The following is an 18964-nucleotide window of genomic DNA, read 5'->3' on the forward strand; positions in this document are numbered from 1 at the left end:
ACCTAATGATGTTTTAATAGATGTCAACTCCTATGCAAATACAAGAATTAGAGACGAGGGTGGATTTTTCAACAGCACAAAGGATAATTGGGTGTCTGACTCATATCAAAAGTTAATAGAAGTTGAGTGCCAGGCCCTTTTTGTGCCTCTGAATATCTCATACAGAAACATAACTAGCCAGTGCTCCTGCTATATGACCCTGGAACAGCTATATGTACATTTAAGATTACATGTACATGTACATTTTTTCAAAGTTAAATGTACATGAGTTGGCTGAAGTGAGTGACATGTGTGTGGAGTAAGATGTGTCCCTGGCTGGGGGTGATGGGTGCAGTCAGAACTGCCAAGGTGCTTTTAAAATCCTCGTTGGAAATGTCAGCTTGAAGACATATTCTTGGTAGCTCCTCTCAACTAACTACAGGCTTTTCATTGAAGGCTGAACGTTTTGATAGCCAGGTGTGTCAAAACTGATCAGCTGCAAAATTGCTATTTGCTTGTGTTTCTTGAAAAGTAGTGTTATCTAAACTTTTTTAAATTTTTTTTTAAGTAGTGCTGTTATAATGACTCAGCCAAAGGAGCCCTGTGCTGACAGTAAAAGGAAAAGCCAGGCTTTGAGCCTTAGATGACATTCCTTGTTATGGTGCAGGCTGTTTTTTGGACTTCATGATTTCATGATGCCTGTCAGGATTCACCATGTTGATCTTTTTTTCTCCTTCAGTAATCAAGACCAGTATCCAAGCTGGAGTCTCATTTGACCAAGAAATTAAATAATTTTTCCTCCCTTAAGCTGTATAACCACTTCGTTTTGTGGATACACTGGCTCTGGTCCAACGTTTGAGTCAGCAAGAATTTCCACTGACTTTGTGTGAGGTCTGTGGAAACAAAATGATGAACACCACAAATCCAGGCACAACTTCTGATGAATGGTGTCCCAGCAGACAGGTTGATTGCTGGAAAACATTAATCAGATAAATGCTTCTTACTAGTTGCTTTGTTGGTGTAAGGCCAGAAGATGATGTATGTGAGAGTAAAGATGTGTTTCTTACTGACCTTCAGCAAACCTTGGTTTTCCCTTCTTTCAAGTGAGTCCAAGAGAGCAGCAGGAGTGGCCAGCCCAGAGTGGCTGCCCCTGTCCCCAGCCCTGCCCACGCTGGCTGCCTGTCATCCTCTGTAAGAATGGGGAGAATATAGAGTTTTTGGTGTCCCCTTCCACTTCTGGCAGCTTGGAGTTTTAGGAAGCCCTGAGCTAGAGATGGGAGCCCTGAGCTGCACCATTATGAGGGATAGTAACCTTCATAGCCCTGGTGAACTCTGCTGTGAATCTGTCTAAATGACTCTTGAAACAATTTGTACTTCTGACATCCAACCATCTTAGAGCAGCAAGGCCCGAAATTTAATTCATTGCTACCCTGCTGTGGCAAGGCTGAAAGAGAGGTTTTGCTAACTGTGTCCTTTGGGCTAATAAATCATCTTCCTTTTACTTACAGTTCTTTCTTTTTCACTGAATTATGCCTTGTATTTTTGTAAGGTTTTAAGATTGCTGCCTATCAGCTAGTGATACAGGGTGAATATTCTTTTCCTTTTTTTTCCTTTCCTCTTAGTGGTTCTCATATTGCATACCATAGGCAGTATTTGAAATGTTTCATCCTGGAAACCTGAAGCATTCAGTGGCACTGAACATAGGACCCTGAGATGGTTTTTTTCCTCTTTTGTATAACCTCAGCAGCAATCATAAGTACCAAAGCCAGTTCTAAAATTTGGTCTAGTAGGTCTTCAGCTGTGTTGCTCCAAATGCCCTGCTATTTTCAGAGCCAGGCAAGCAGCACTGGAATGGTAGGAGCTCTGCTGCAAGGCTTGGAGCTGGAGATGAAAAGGGGAATTGTCTCCCCAGGAAACAGAGGATGCACTGGGAATGCTGCACAAAGCCAAAGGAAAGATGATTAATAGACTCCTTAAGGCCCTGGATATTGCATCCTAAAGCTGAAGTCCTCCAGGACTGTCTAGGTAGCTTGGTAGCACAGCTATGCTCTTCTTAAATATTAATTGAATCTACTGGCAACTTGCAACGCTGCAGTTTTTGTTTCCCCATTCTCTTCTTTGGGGAATCTGTTACATTTTCTCTATGTCTCTATCTCTGGTTCCATCTCTTAAATATGTACTTGGCTGCTTGCTGCCAAATTACATGTTCAAGAGGTGAAAAGAAAACTTAATATCAACCCTGTCATGGACCTTTTCCCAACCTTGCTGTGTAATGCCCATCTGTTGACCAGACTGATGGAATGAATGATGAGAGATACCCTGTGAGATGTGTCAAGCTATTGAAAAGCACTTTTTTCCTGTTTTCCCTTATTGTAATAAAAAAAAATAGATCATTACAACTGTTTTATGAACGAGAATGAGCTAGAAAATATTATGACAATGAAAGTTACTGAAGATAGAGAAATGAAATTTTAAGATGAGATTTATCTTCTTACTCTAATTTGTACTCCTGCTGTACTGTAAATGTAATAACCATCAAAATGAAAAATGCAACAGATTGATAATACCATTGAGTTTTAATTAAACCACTGAATTGAAAAGGGCCCAGATGGATAACTGGAAAATGTAGTTATAAGCCTGGTATGAAAAATGCTGGATTGCTAGCAATATGTCTTACAAATAAATGCTATGCCAAAAATAATCTCATTTTTAGAACATCTTCCTAAAATTAATCATTAAAGTTTCTAAAACAGATGGTTTCTAGATTTTATTTAATTTGGCTGCCAAACAGTTACCCTAGATCAGGAGTTGTGCTTTTAACAAATCCCTGTCCGAGATGCTTCTCCAGTGCTGTGGTGTCCCAGGAAACACAGAGGTAGTGCCAAGGAATGCGAAAGCTCCAGTGAGTAAAATCATGCCTTAAACTATTTCAGTGTGGAAATTGCATTAATTTGGCACACAGTGCTCGACACACAAAGTGATTGGACATGAGATAGTGCTAAACACTGCCCAAGCAAAATACATCCTTTACTCCTGATATTTTTAAAATTATCATTTCAGCGGAGACTCCTAATCAGAGGTGGCTCCATGCTGAGACCTCCCTGGCCTTGTGTCCTGGCACATTTCTTCAGGTAGTATTTTTTGCCACTAAACAAGCTGGTGTGTGAATTCATACCTGAGTGTGTGTGCACAAGTGAGTACAAAACCCTGGAAGTTTTCCTGATTTTATTTTCTGATGGAGTCTTCTGAAGTTATTGTCAAAGGGAATCTTCATCCTCAAGTTATTTAGTAGATATCTAAAACTAAAAAAGCACCAGTCAAATTAAATTAGCTATGATCAAATCCTAAAATTAGCATAGAAAGTCGCACAAATCAATATCTTGTTACCTTCAAAGCTTGTTATCTGTACCTTCTCATGAATTAGTTCTAGAAACTTTATGCTAAACGATGTAAAAATTGATCTAAAGCTAGAAAAAAAAATTGGTGATCAATAAATTTCTTCTAGGCGGAGAGAAATTCATTAAATTCTATAGGTATTACATTGCCAGATATTCTTACCCTGCTCTGTTCTAATCACTACATTATTCTTGACTGAAAGCACATTAGCTGTAAAAATTCATGAAATGAGAAACAGAACATTATAAAGATTTTCTTGGGATTTTGTCAGTAATGAGTTGTGCAGAAAAGTGGAACACACTCTCCTTGCCAGTGAAGATGTGCTGTGTCTGGTACTGCTTTACACTGCAGCGTAACTGTGCCTTTTATCATTGCATAAGAAATTATTTCCTGATAAATTTGGAGAATCATAAAATGCACTTTTCTTTTTCCTACCAGAAATATTGAACTTGTCTTTCTCTGCCTAAATATATTTCTTATAATAAAATTGGGGTAGGAGTGATGAGGTTCAGCATGTCATTCAGAGGAGTGGTTGATAAGGTACTTTTTACTTTGTTGGCTTTCTCTGTGGTGATCACCAGTATAATTTTAGCCAGGTGTTAGTGACAATGGGACACCTCTTTGGGCTGAGTCACCTGTTTCAGCTGATGCCCAGTGCTTTGGCTGGATTTTGAACTATGAAGTTTTATTTTCTGGCCCTGTGGCTGCAGTGTCTATTCTTGGCAGCTGTTTAGAGCTGGCTTAGGATTCCTTTGCTGATCAGCAGAGGTGCCCTGTGCTCCAAATTAAATCATGTTTAGGAGCCCCCCTGGCTGGATACTGTACTGGGAGGCACATGTTTGTGTGTGTGCTCCAAGGAAACCTCTCTTCTCTATTAATTACCATTTTCTTACCCTGTTTTACCTGATGCCAGATGTTTTTCCTATCATGCTGCCTGCCCTCTGGCCTTTCTTTCCCTGCTCTTTTTGGTATTATTTTTCAATACTTTGGCTTCTGTATGGATGTCACTAGGAGTGAAAAATAGGAGTTGTTGATATTCATGTAAGTCACTTCTGTACAACTTCAGCTTATTTTGATGATTCAGGAGAGCCTACACATTATGTAAATTGAATAGCAAATATGAATTCCTATTGACAAGACAGAAGTACAATCTAAGAAAAAATGTAAAGCATGTGCCAAATAATAAGTAATTGAAAGGGACTGAATTGTCAGAAAATACTGGTTAATAATTTGTGACTGATGTGTAGTGCTATTGTAATAAACACAATTTCTGTTTTGTGCATTGTGTCATAGAATAGACACATAAATGTGAAGGTACTATTTAAAGCACATATATTAAAAAGCCCCAATTTGACACTTTGCACTTTGCTGGTTAACTGATGTTATCCCCACAGAGCAGTTAATGGAGAATAAGATACAATGGTGTCATGTGAACATGTGAACTTTTTCTTTTCCTGAACCTTGTATGTTTTTGTATAAAGAAGAGCTGCAGTGTGGGTTGAAGTGAAGTTCTTTGAGCCAGTCTGATTGAGATTGGATGAAGCCCAGATAACACTTGTTATGTCTATGACAAATTTTGAGCAGTCACACTTAAATTGTCACAAGAAGTGGGCTTCTTTTGTATATCAAGGTTTCTAATGGATTTGCATCAGCAGAAATAAAGTGGAAAAATTCACATTTTTAATTACTGGAATCAACTTTATAAAGTTTTGCCATCTGTTAGCAGTTTTATACTCAAAGCCCCTGGCTGGGCAGAGGGAGATGCCCAGTGTGTGCTAAAACTGTTATCTTGGGGAAGCCTTCACTGGCATTTACCAAAAGTGCCTTTTATGACCCAAAGCATTTCAGTACGTGGGAGCCCAAAGCTGTGCAGTTATGTACTTCAGAATACGTGTGCTACATTTATTTCATAAACCAAGTAAACTTTATAGCTAAAATGCAGTGACTTAGAGAATATTTCATTAAAAGCCCAGTTTTGTAATAGCCCAGTCTCACAAATAGGTCTTTAAATGTCTCACAGGTTGTTCTATGCAGCCTGTGAGTAGAAGGCAGGCTGCAGATCCAGTCTCTGAGCATTTCAGCCCAACAGATCTGGATCACCCTGTCTGCAAGTGAAATGTTTTCCAAGGGTAGATCTGAGGTGCCAGCCACAGTCTGCCTCACATCATTCCTTCTGTAACTTCAAATTAAGCATGTGTTTAGTTTCCCAATGATTAAAGTGCTAAAATATTGATATTATATATGCAGTATTTAAAAACTGCAGATGAATTATTAAGCTGAAACTTTAGACTTCCTTCCTTCGAAGCTGAGGTCTGTGGTGAATGAATTAGTTTTAACAAGGCCACAGTTGTATGTTAGCCTGAGCCAAAATTTTGACAAGATACATTTAAAAACCACCTCATTACCCTGTGATTCAAACAGTATTATGGAAAGTATTTTCATATTTAGACTCTCTTACTGTGTTTACTCATCCCACTGCAAGTTCGCCAATGCATCATTGTACCCTTGCCCTGGTGAATTTGTGCAAACATGGCTTTGAAGAACACTTTTAGGGGATGAAGGTTATTAAGGCTTGACAATTGAAATGGTGTTTACTGATGTACTGCCATTAGTGTTAGACATATATACAGTGAAAAAGGATTTTTTCATGCATATTTTGTGGGACTTCTGTAGTGTCAGAGCACATCTCACCTCCTGCCCTGCTGGGGGTGGGTGGCTGGGTGTTTTGGGGTTTCCTTGTGCTCGCTGTTGTTCCATGGGATTTGGGAGTTCATGTTACTCTCAGCCTCTTGGTGCTCTGATTTTTCTTTACTTGGAGGAATGAGGGACACAGAAACTCTGTGTGTCACCCCACCTCTGGCAGCAGTACACCTCTGAATTTACTCAGATGTAAATGCTGCACTCTTTCAGGTTGTGGAATAATTTGGAGCTCACAGACAGTAAAATTTGGCTTTGAAAATTTTGGTTTTTGACCTTTCAGGAGAGTAGTGTGTGCTTCTGTGTACTCCAGGTGTTTTAATACAAATATTTCAGTGTTACAAGCTCTTGTAAAATAGTTTTATCACAACTGTAAGGAGGTGATGGAGATGTCTACAGCAGGATGCACCTGCTGGGGAGCAGTTTCTTTTGATATAACCTGTAGCTCGGTAATTTTGCAAAAAATTAATAATGAAAGCACATTCTATCATTTCTGTCTCTGTTCCCATGACATTTAAGCCCAGGAAATAAAGGCAGGCATTTAGTTCTTCAGACTTCAGAGTGGTATGAACAGTCTGTTGAACCACTGCCTGGTGAGAATGAGTTGCCTTTAGGAGCAGTGAAATGACTGAACCTCTGAGTCTCATTATTTTTTTTCACCCGTGATCTTCCAAAGCTATTGCTATTTGTTAATTCATTTATAAAGCAGGTGTCCTGTCTGAAATTTTCTGAACAACCCATCTAGTCAAAGATAAAATCAGATGTGAAATAGCTGTACTGTGAAGTACAGAAAACTTTTATATACAGTAAAATTTACTGATAAAACTGGTGGTAGGCTTAATAAAAGGCAATTGATGAAAGGCAACATGTAGTCTCTGATATATACGAGGGAAAGTGATAAAAAATGGTGGCTTGTAAAATAGTTTAAGGAGGGCTTTTCCTGCATTGTGAGGAACAGCTGGGCTTTGCATGCTTCAGGGCTCCCAATCATCCCCCTCAGAACTTTAGATCAGGGGAGAGCAGCATTTGGAGAAATCCAGCTCCAGAATGGCAGCATCCTAAAGCCTTCCCCAGTGTGAGCTGGGGTTACCCCACAGTGCTGCCCTTGTTCCAGACTGATGGGGAAGCCTTCACAGCCATCAGCAGCTCTGCACTCTGCTGCCCTGGGGTGAGGAGCACTGGCTGTAGGACCAGTCCTGCAGCAGCAGGAGATTATTTTCGCTTGAGCTGTAGCAGCTGGTTTGAGCTTCTGCAAACTCTTGCTGTATGGCAGGGCTTGAGCTCACACGAGTGTGGTGGCAAATATGGGATGCAGCGGGCAGAGAACGGAAGATCCTGGATGTTCTTCCCTTCATGGAAAGAGAAGCTTTGAACAGAAGTGTTTGGTTTTAGTGTATGCAGGGCATTTCTTTGGAGAATTAAAGTCCTCTGACATTGCAAAATAATTGCAACAACGTCTCTTTTTAAGAACAGAGCAATGTAGTGAGAGAAAATTATTTGTGTTTTATGCAAAGTTTTGATCCAAGTGTAAAGTGGTAAAATATTTGTAGTAATTATTCTCCATCTGTGGCAAACTTTTATAACCAGTGACCCATCTGTTTCAAGCTGCTGCTTTGAAACTTTCAAAGTGCTGCATCTCAGCCAGAGCCAATACACTTGTACATTTATGAATTCAGAGTTTTGCATGGTGCATTTAGTTAAAGAAATGCACCCAACTTACTGGGTTGTTTTTTTCCCCTGCACTGTAATGTTTCATGGAGTTTATTAATAAATAGCATTTTGTTACTTTTTGCTGAACATTCAGTTTTTGGGGAAGAAAGCAACCATTTCTAATAAAAGCAACTTATTGTGCTTCATCTTGCAGTTGTGACAGAAGCACTGAATGGCTTGAAGGGAACAGCGTTGGGCCTTGTTATTAGCATGGGAAACCATAATTATGTTTGTTGAATTTGAAGTCTGAAGTTCTTAACTCAAAATCCAAGGGTTTTTTTTTTTTTTTTTTTACCTAATTTACGAAAACCTCATGGGAAATCATCCTTCCATCTTCTTTTTCGTTCCCCTCCATCTGCATCATCACAGTTTTGCTCAATTTATTTCCAAAGTTGTTCTTGTCTCCTCCTTTTGCTTCCCCATACTTAGAGTCCAAACATAAATAGTTCTTTTAGTACTGCTTTTATGGGCTCTATTTTTGGTTTTCAAAGTTTTCAAGGATTCACCTGCACACCAGACAACCTCTTACTCATTTTCATTTTTGTCTTCCAGTCGTTACGATAATGAAAGAATTTGGAAATGCCTCACCAACAGCATAAGCCATCAAGCCCAGAGATATAAACAGATTACAGTTTCACCCACTGTCAGCTTTGCCTGCTCCACCAACATGCTATTTTACACCAGACTTTGGAAATCATTTAGTTGATTGATACAGCAATAAAAGGGCACTTAATAGCAACCAAGATAAAAAGCTTTGCCTAATGTTCTTCCTCATGTGATAATGATCCCTGCAACATTCCAGACCTTCTTGAATGATGAAAGTTTTGTAGAGAAGAATGCTGTCGGAAAAAAACTCCCTGCTCTCTGACAATTCCTGCTAGGCTGAGAGGACCAATTAAAAAAAGTTCCTATTTCCTCTTGTGGTACCTACCATTGCAGAAGAGTTTGGAATTGAGTGAAATCAGAGGAAACTGAACTTTAAAAAAATGTACCAACCTTTTTGAAGGTGCAGTTATTTCCTGCTATGCACTGGTCAGAAAAGGTTAAACAGCAGTCAAAATAAGGCTGCATATTGTGTGATCTCTTTATTTATTATAACTATAAATTTGATTAAGCAATACAAGTATTACTTTGCCATAAATATTTTCTGGGTTTTTCTGTTTCAGATTAGGTGCAAATGTGTACTATCTCCAGCTAAGGGGCTGGGTATGGAAACACAAAAGATGTGGATGGTTGAAGTTTTCTATTGAGGTAGTTTTCACTGTTTCAGGCAGTCCCCTGCAGCTGAGGCCATGTGGGATCTCCTTCCCTTGGTCTCCAGTGAAAATAAGCTGTTTGTTCCTCTGTAGTGAGCTGCACTTCATGGTGAAGAGCAGGGAATGAGTTTGGAGCTGCTGTGTGTGTCTTAGGTACACATTATAGGCTGTGCAAAAATATTGAATGTAGGGCTTAAGAGATTATGTGTATGAAGGAGAAAAGAATCAATTTAAGGTGGAGAATCAGGGATTTTGCTATACTGGTGCATCCTGTTGATCTCTGCTGGTAGAATATTTCTTGCAAGATTGGGACAGTTAAGATAGAAACAGTTGAATGTTAGTGGACTTTTTCTGAGGGGCAAAGAGAGACTGAGAATAGCACTGCTAGGGCAGAACTGTGGATGAAATCTGTGCTATTTAATTAGGAGCTTAATGTTCGGTGTGGATGGGTAATGGCAAGATTGCAGAAGTGAAAAATCACAATTTAAACTCAGATTCAAGGAGCTCTGACAGTTCAGTTTCTGCTCAGAAAGCTGTTTACAATGGAAGGCATGTGCATGCTTTTCCTTTTCCTTTTTAACCTGGTTTTCCATCATGTAGTGAATTAAGTCTTCCCCCGTCTATCCCCGTGAACCTGCCCAGTTTTCAGCATTTTGTGGCTCAGCAGACCATTTTGGTATCTACTTCTCAGGGCTTAAAAACATTCCAGGTAATTAATGGGATATGCCTCCTGAAAGTAAGGATTTCTGAGGTAATACCTACAAAATACTTTTTGAAAGGTGACTCAAATGTGTATATTCCTACAGAAAGAGTGGGAGAATTCAGAGCTTTATGTAAAGAGTATCTTTAAGCTCAGCTGTGTCTGTATAAGTGGAAGAGGAGCTTCTCTGGGCAGAAGACATGAGAGCTGATTGCTCTCAATTAACCCTTGAGGGCTCTTCCCTTGAGGAAGAGCATGTTCATACCCACCCCATCCTCCCAGCAGTGATGTTTTGTTCTTACAAAAATATAACAAGTATCTGTCACAGGCTTGTCTCCAAGTCCTGACACTTAGACAATGAAAATTAGTTATGTGTGATTCTTCATCCATCTGCACTCTTATTTAAACCGGTTCACAGAAAATCTCTAACACAAGTGAAATTGCAGGGCTGTAGATGGCTGCAATTTCCCAAATATGTATAGAGGACATTTAAATATAATATTTTGCCCTTTGAAAACACTGGTTCACTTTTGTTTCTACACTACCCACTACTACAAGGTGATTTCCATTTCATAGGGAACACATGATATGCCCAAATGTGGGCTTGGAAAAACTCTTCCCTTTGAACCTATATTTGTGGAGTTGAGTATCAAACCAGAAGGAAAATGCCTGAGGTGTTAGTGTCTAATTGACACTGAGTCACACTGCAGGCATAGAAATTCTTTTTTTATCATAAAAATAGAGAACAAATGTATCTAAGCATTCCACTGATTTTTCACAGGCATTGACTCAGATTGTACAGTGTTCCATTTTGGGATGAAATAGTATTCTGGTTCAGAACTGGCACCAGTCATATTAAAAAAAAAAAAAGAAAAGTACTTAACCTGCCCTTAAAGTGTCTGCTGTGCAATTTCAGACTTGAAGTCTGAAACGAGTGTGTATCCTGTTCTTAGACCTCTTCATATATGTATAAATATATTTATATATCTCTCATTCTTTTATTAGTTCTGAAATGTTTAAATATCAAGCAGCATTCTAATTGTTGCAATTCATAATTGACAAGTATGATTAACAGCACAACAGTGGTAAATCCAGATGCTGCTGGCAGTGCAAGGCTCGGTGGGCGTATGAGCTGCTGCAAATAAATTGACAAACACAGGCAGTGCTGATTTATTAGAGGAAGCTTATTTTTTTTTAAAATAAGTATTTGAAATTAATAGGTATTCTGTATATTGCAAATGACTGTAAACTACTGTTCTGGGACACAAGGTGCCCAGTCTTGGGTGTCCAGTGGGGCTGGAGAGTTTAAGCATCACTGCCTTGAGCTAAGTGGCCTTGATCCAAGATGATTTTGGTATTCCTTCCAATGAATAGAAATTAAAATATATAATGTATAATTTAGGAAGTGGTTCCTCATCCTTCTCTACCCATCCATGCTACCCCTCACTGAGCTGAACAGTTCAAACTTGTGTTCCGTGAGGCTACGGAGCCCTGCTGGATGAGTAGAAGAGCAGAGGGGGAAAAAAGGTTTGGCAGTTAGTGAATTAGCACTGGAGATGGGAAATTATTGCTATTTCAGTTCTTAAGTTGTCACTGGAAAACAGGATTAGAGGAGGAAGGATTTCTCTAAGCCTCAGGAGAAAAGCTTTTGCAGTGGAATATTGATGGAGGAAGAAATGCCTGTATTCTGTGCTATTAAGCACACTTACAAAATTGTTCAGTGCCAGTCACAGTTGACTCTTCTGATATTTCTCTTATGTAATTCATAAGAACAATCAGAGGAAGCTGATTTATATAGAAGTCAGCCTTTTCCCACTGTGCCTCTGTGGCTCTCCTTGGCTCCTGTGAGGTAGGTGGCTGATGGCAGTGAAGGTGTCCTGGCTCTGGCTTGCACGTGCTGGTGGAAAGCCTGTCCTGGCGTAAATATCCCAGCAGAAGGGTGAGGCTGGTATTTTCCTGATCTGCCTTTTATTCCTCTGCAGACTATTTTCTTAGGTCTGTGTTTGCTAAGAAAATCTAAAATGTTTTTTCTCAGAACTTTTTTTTTTTTAAGGTAGTTTCTTCTAGTTTTTATATGGCATATGAGAAACTGGGTCTCATTCATCAGAACTACAAAATGCTTAAACAGTGTGGTGTAAGGAATAGTAGGATGTTGTCTATATTGTGTGGAAACAGCTGTGCAAACAGCCATCCAGTGTAGATTGACTAGCTAAACATTATTTCTCAAAATTGAACATTTTTTAGAATACTATAGTAGAATTTGGAACACGCTATATTATCTTGGTTAAATGCTAGGTGGTAAATCAAAAGGCTCTCTTAAGGGGGAGCAAATGGAGCTAAACCAGTGGCAGTGATGAGATGTTCTCACAGTGATTACTTGGGTTCTCAGGGGAAACTGTGGGGAACTGTGCAATGGAAATAAATCACATTGTGGCACCCATCAGTGTGCTATGTATTGCTTTTCTTAAGCAGGGCTTGGAGTAAGGAGCATACTAAACCCTGAAAGGCTCCTGTCTGGGCAGAGAAAGAAAAGGAACACCTTCAGGATGACAATAGAGAGAGAGTGACAGAATGGGGAAGAGAATAATTTGTTTTACCAGCACTGAGGTGGAGGTATTGTAAAAATGTATAAAAGAACAGAATAAGGTGTATGTACATAGAATCCATTCATAGAGACTTCTTATTGTTTTTACCCTCCAATCTCCATGTTAATACCTTTGGGTGAAAGAATAAATAATTATTTGTGCTGTGGAGAAATGGTTTTTGGACTCATTTTAATGGGAAGTGTCACAGTGTTGTGGAAGGGAAAGAATTAGAGGTGTTGTGTTAACAGGGTTGGGAAGCAGAGGCAATAGCCCAGAGAGCTATTTTGAGACTGGGTGATTTCATCCAGGAGGAGAAAAAGGCTGCACAATCCCTTCCCCAAAGAGGTGAATACAGAGGAGCCAGAAGGAGCCCAAGGATCAGCTCATTCTGCCACTTTTAACACAAACTGGTTGTTTTAACTCAGGTATTAACAAAAAAACTACTGGAAAATTCATGCAATTTGTTTTAATGTCATAATTTGGAATAATTGTGATCAATAAGTAGGCTTCCTTTTGGTTATAAGCTCTCATCACCAATAAAAATTACTTTGTATTGTTCCCCTGGGGTTTTAATTGCATTAAGAAATGATTTGCCCTAATAAACTTCTCCAGTCTGTGATAATTATAATCAAATAAGATATCCATATAAAAGCACAAAATTACGCTGAAGCAAATGCAATCTTGATCATTAATTAGTGAACTATCAGAGGCCATGCAGATGGTGGTCGTTCGGTGCTTTTCAGACTGAAGCCTGGCCATTGCAGCCCCAACTGTGTGCTGTAAATTCCTCTGAGTGTGTTTATATGCACGTGTTGCATGTAGTTCCCAGTTGTTTTTCATATGTGGAAATGTCACCAGTAAGGGTATTTGTTGTTTCAATAAGACTGTGACCCTGCACAGTGCTTTACAAAGCTGAGAAATGGATAAAGCTGCAGCTCATGGCAGGTAAAATATAGTACAGCAATTCCCAGGTAATGGGAAAGAAGAAGCTTGGCGTAAGCAGTATCTGTGGAAACTGCTGAATTTTTGGGGTTCTGTGAAGCAGAGGAGTTTGTGTTTGGTGGCAGATTGTGCCATGTTTTGGTGGCAATACAAGAAAATGAGATTTCTTTCCTGTGAGGGTGGTGAGGCACTGGGACAGGTTGCCAGAGAAGTTGTGGAGGCCCCTGGAAATGTTTTAGGCCAGGTTGGAGCTACCTGATCTAGTGGAAATTATCCCTGCCCATGGCAGAGTTTGGAATAAGATGATCTTTGAAATCCTTCCACCCCAAACTATTCTATGATTGTGTGAAATGGACGAATGAGGAGAGAAATAAAAATGAAGTGGACTCTGTGTTTGGCAGCCAGCAGTGAAATCAAAGCTGTGCTCTGACTCTGTGTTGGGCCACCACGTTTGGTTTTTGTGTGGCTTCCTCACAGGACAAGGTGGGAGAATCGATGCTTTGCAGCTCTGGGCATGTTGGTACCACCCCAAGATGTGCCAACATGGAAATATTTGAAATGAAGTGCAAGCTTAAAGGCACAATATGCTTCCTGCCTCTGGAGTCCTTGGAGAAATGCTGGACCTACAAAAAATGAATCCAAAGTGTTACCAAGGGCAGGTGAGCTCATCTGCCAAGCTCCTGTGAGATGCTGCCATCAGAAGTGTTGAGAGTACAGCTTTATTTACAAAGAATGCCAGCCAAACTGAAGATCAGGAGCATCATTAGACCAAATTATCTTAATCTAATGACACATGACGCTCTTGTGTGTGGTATCAAGATAGAATGTGACATTTTTGTCTTACAGTAAGTTCCCCTCTAGTCAAATGGGCATCACAGCTGTCTTTGAATTGGAGGAAGACTTTGATTCCTAAATCCCATAAAGTGGATTTAGGTCCCAGTTCGCCTTTTATTGATTAGAAAGTTAAATTTAATTGCTTACGCAGTGTTTTTTTCCTATTTTACACATTTTATCAGTGAAATACAGGCCCACATCTTTGACTTCAAACAATTCCATTTACATAATCAGCACATTTACCATTCTCCCTCACAGTTTACATATTGGTTGAGCTTGTCTGCCTGCAATGTGATCTGACCACAACGTCTAACCACTCCTCAGAGATAATTTACATTATTATTGCAATATGGATTAGGCATCAGTGGGAAGCGAGTCCGAGTCAATTCTTGAAAGAAATTATATAACAGCCTGATACCCATTTGGAAACTCAAAGAAGTTACTGCAAAATGTTTCTTGTCAAGCTGAAGTTCATCAATGAAACTTAGCAATTAATTCAACATCCAAAATGTAGGACAGAGTTAAATGAAAAACGGAGTAGGAATGTGGACACTGCTCACCTCAAATTGACAAAATAGAGACTAGTTTGTCCCCGTTTCCCTTTGGAAGATGATGCCATGGATGCTTCTGTCAAGTGTCTGCTGGTCCTGACACTGCAAACCCCCTGAGTGAAGAACACGGATGTTGCAGGGAGAGATATTTAGTCTTGTTGTAAAAGTGTTTTTCTCCTTGAGCTGGCAAACACATACACAAAAATAGACTGGAAAAAACTGAATTCTTGTGCCTGCCCAACCAATTTATTTGTTTGGGGCTTGAATTCCCTGAAGAGAGGAAATATGATGGATTCTGCAGAAAATAGCAGCTGTTCTTCCTCCTCCCTGGGGCATGGTGATCAGTAAACCCCCCCTTACTTTTTATCAGTGTGATTGGCACCCAGTGTCTTGTTCTAATGGTCCAGCTGTTGAATGCTGTAATCCCTGTTGGCCTGATGGCACATGCTGTTGTTACTGCTGCATGCCCTTTAGCTATATTCTTGATGCTGAGTTAATATTTTAATGTAGCTTGTATAAGCAATTCCATTATAATTGTGTGATTTTGAAGGGTTTTTTAGGGTGACCATAAAAAGGTGTTTTCAAGCCTCACCAAAGTTTCTATAGGGAAAATCAGTTTTTCCCACAAATTATGAATACAGAAAGCCCTATAGACTTGTTGTTATGGATGGGTTTATTCACACATGAAACTTGAGAAGGGCTTTAGTACATCCTTATTCTAAGGAAGAATTTATAAAATGTTCTGATTAGTTGGTATTAAAAAAAAATTAAATCTGTTTCTATCGTAAATCTCTTTGTTATGCATAGTGTTGTTCAGATATTAAATGTGAAATTAAATGAATTATTTGAAAAGATTAAGGTCTGCTGCCAATACCCAAGACTCTGAACTTTGTAGTCAGGGAGCCATAGTGACTTGTTCTTCCAAGGCATTGCAGTATCTAATAAATGTAAAGACTGTGAGGGTTGATGCAAAACATCTTTATTTCTACTTACTGAGGCTGATTTATTCCCAAGACTCAGGACTTGAATCTGTTGCATTACAGCAGGCACTTGTGTGTTTACCAGTGCTCTGGCACGGTGCTCTGCCCGGGCTGGCCTGGCAGAACCTGGTTCCCTGTTCCTGGTTCATTGCAGTCCCAGTGGGATTTGGGATTGCAGTTTCAGGAATAAAAGCACACAGATCTGTATGGGCTGAGAAGGAGAGTCCATCTCTTAATATGAGTCAAGGTGTTGCAAGCTAAATTTTTTCTCCTCTTGGTCAAGGAGGAGGAGATAAATAAAGCCAGTTAATTAATGGCAATGTGGCTGAAGCTGTAAGAGGGTCATCATTGTTAGTCCAGATCTAATCATTACAGAGGAGAAGAGTAAAGCAGTTATTGTTACACAGCTCCCACCTTGTACACCTTTCCTGGTGTTACTGTCCCCTTGCTCCCATGCATCCTGAGGCTGGGGGTGTCACCTTGGGGAGGGGGTGGATTGTCAGCACTGGAGTCTTCTCCCAGGAGAAATGTGATGCTCATGTTGATGGCTTCTTCTCTAGGATCCTGCAGGAAGCTGTCCTGAAGGGCCAGGAAGATACAGGGCAATGCTGGAGTGCATACACTGTTTTAGTCTCTATTGTCAAGTTTGGTGTGAGGCTTTCTGGGAAGCCTCTGCTTTCATAGTCTGGTGCAAACTGATGGCTTGTGGAAATAAATAAGGCTATCTGTGGATAAGGTGTGTGATCACACATCTGTCATTATCAGGGGAAAATTCTTTGGGCAGCAACTCTTAAAACCAGGCAAATTTAGATAAATGGAAATGGTGACTGAGTAATCATTAATGCTGTGGTTTTGCATGAGTAAAAATGACTGTGGAAGAGGATTTAGTTGCTTGGTTTGCCTGCCAAGAGTGTTTATTGGTTTAAGTTAGAATACTTGGGAGAATGGGAATATGGTACAATGAAGTGGTCTGGGAAGAGTGATGGGACAACAAAGTAACTGGTCTTTAAGTAAAAGAACCTATGACAATGCAGCCTACATTGCCTTACAGTGACCAAGCTCAGAGGTCAGGAGGTGTTTTCCTCCTCTCTGTTCTTCAGGCATTAAAGTAGAAACAGTTTAAATTTAGCATACCAGCTTTAAAAAAGGATTTTTCAAAAACACATCCTGTGAACAGTAAATATTGTTTAAAGAAATCAGAATTTTTTAAAAAGACCTGATGTTTATGCAGATTATTAACCAAATACAGCCTGGTTTTGCTTTCTGTGTATGCTTTTTGGAACACCCTTTCTATATGTGCAGCAGTATTAAGATTAGATATAAACTAAAAATCTTTTTGCATCATTGCAGAAGGAATGCAAGTCATTTAAGATCAGTTTTCAAAGATGATGAATATCTTGAATTTCTAAACTTCAGATAGGGCAGACTTTAAATGTTTTAAACATGTAATGAATATGGATTGCATTTTCTTAGCTCCCTTTTCTGTATTGATTTTTGCATTTGACCAATCATTTCTCTTTGTATATGTAAAATATATGGCTTACTGTTCAAAGGATCCCAAATCAAATTGCCTTTATTTACTTCAGAATATTCTGAAATATTGTGATGGGAATCATAAGAAAGGAATAGACATTTATAATAGAATACCATTTCCAAGTGGCTTCATTGAATTGAAGAATTCCTAGTGGAATTAGAACTCAATTAAGAGCAGTTATGTCAGTGTCCTTAGTGGGAAAGCCAATTTTTCTTATTTCACTGAAGTACCAGTCTGATTTGTCTACAGCTGAGTGTTCCCCATCTGCTGTGGGTGTAGACAGGTTTTCTGTGGCTGGCGGATGGTTACACAGACTCTGCTCTGAACTTTGCAATTTTAAGTCAGGGGAGAAGATCAAGAGCTGGATTTCCTTCTGGAAGAGCCTGGATAGCCCTCACCATTTCTTAAGGAATTTCTTTCTGTAGCAGTTTATTGTTTTCTTGTGGTGATATTGAATCTTCATGTACTGGTTAATGAACCAGCTGGGGCATGCTAATGAGCTGGTTCATATGGAAACAGCTTACTCATATAAAAGCAGCAAAACTAAAAGTCACTTGAAATCTGTGGTTCAGGATTATTAGCTAAGTGTTTTTATTGCCCTGTTCCCCAAAATCACTCCTTGTTCTGCCTGTCTGCATTCCTCTCAGGGGATTTGGAATAATTAGGTGACCAGATTTCAGTGTTTTGTCCATTGCCTGTCAGAATCTGATCTTCAGAAGTATCCACAGCCTCCATCATGACCTCCAAGGCACTGGAGGTGTCTCCTGTGGGAAGGGTTAGGAGCTGGCTCCAGTATTTCAGAACCCATGGTATGGCAATCATGACATTTTACATATGCTTCTGGTGTGTGGGATACAGACTGAGCAGGAAAGCACTGATTGATTCCAATATGTGAGCAAAATAATTTGGATATAAATATCTCACAGCAGATATTTATATGTCTGTCAGTGTGTACTTAAAATATTTAACATCAGTTATGTACATCATGCACATTCACACATATATCCTTTTCCTTTTAGTAAATAATTTATGATTTTTCTTAATCAGATGTGCCTTAACATATGAAGGGGAAAGGGATATTTGTCTTGGCTTATCTTTTCTGCCATTCCTGAGCTTGAGCAGGTGTTGGAAGGTTCCTTTGATAGCATCTCCTTTCAGTCAGGACTTTGGGGTCCACTCCTTTGATTAAACACTGGGGCAGCAACATCTTCTGTCAATATTTAGTAAGTTGAGGGATTTCAGGTGCTATCTGATGAACCTAAATGTGACCTAAATTGAACTGAAAGCAGCTTGAGGCAGGAATGGCCTTTTATCTTCTTGAATCGTGCTTGAAGTTGTGATAGTTCTTTGAGGCATATTTAAATTAATAACCACTGCACTATCTTGACAGTACTGGTAGAGATAATGTGGGATTTCCATTATTCTGGCCTGGTTTTTGATCATTTCCCAGTTACAGTGAGGATGATGAATTAACATCGCCAAGAAATTATATTTTAAAACATTAGTTTTGCCATGTGGTGGCACGGGGGACCAGAGATGATTACCAGGGCTGATGCTTAATTTAGAATTATCTAAAAATTTTTACTTGACCCCTTTATATCAAGGTGAACCCGAGGCAGGCTTAGTTTATGCGGGTATCTCAGGCAATCATGACTTAAGTGTTAGATTTATTGTGCAGGCTAAATTATCATTTTATATATTCAATAGAACTACTCAGGAGTATGAAAGAGGACTCTTTGCAGTTGGATTTTCATGCAAATATCTTTATTTGTAGTGTAAAACAGTAGAACAGATAGGTGC

The 18964-nt window shown here is 39.4% G+C and overlaps 1 protein-coding gene across 1 annotated transcript in view; it reads left to right on the forward strand.

Moving 5' to 3' along the window:
• The window catches only part of THSD7B (thrombospondin type 1 domain containing 7B), a 297727-nt gene that overhangs the window by 76894 nt on the left and 201869 nt on the right, over positions 1-18964 (forward strand). The gene's annotated exons all lie outside the window — the stretch shown is intronic.

The sequence above is a fragment of the Vidua chalybeata genome, chromosome 7 (assembly GCF_026979565.1).
Source record: "Vidua chalybeata isolate OUT-0048 chromosome 7, bVidCha1 merged haplotype, whole genome shotgun sequence".
Taxonomy (NCBI): Eukaryota; Metazoa; Chordata; class Aves; order Passeriformes; family Viduidae; genus Vidua; species Vidua chalybeata.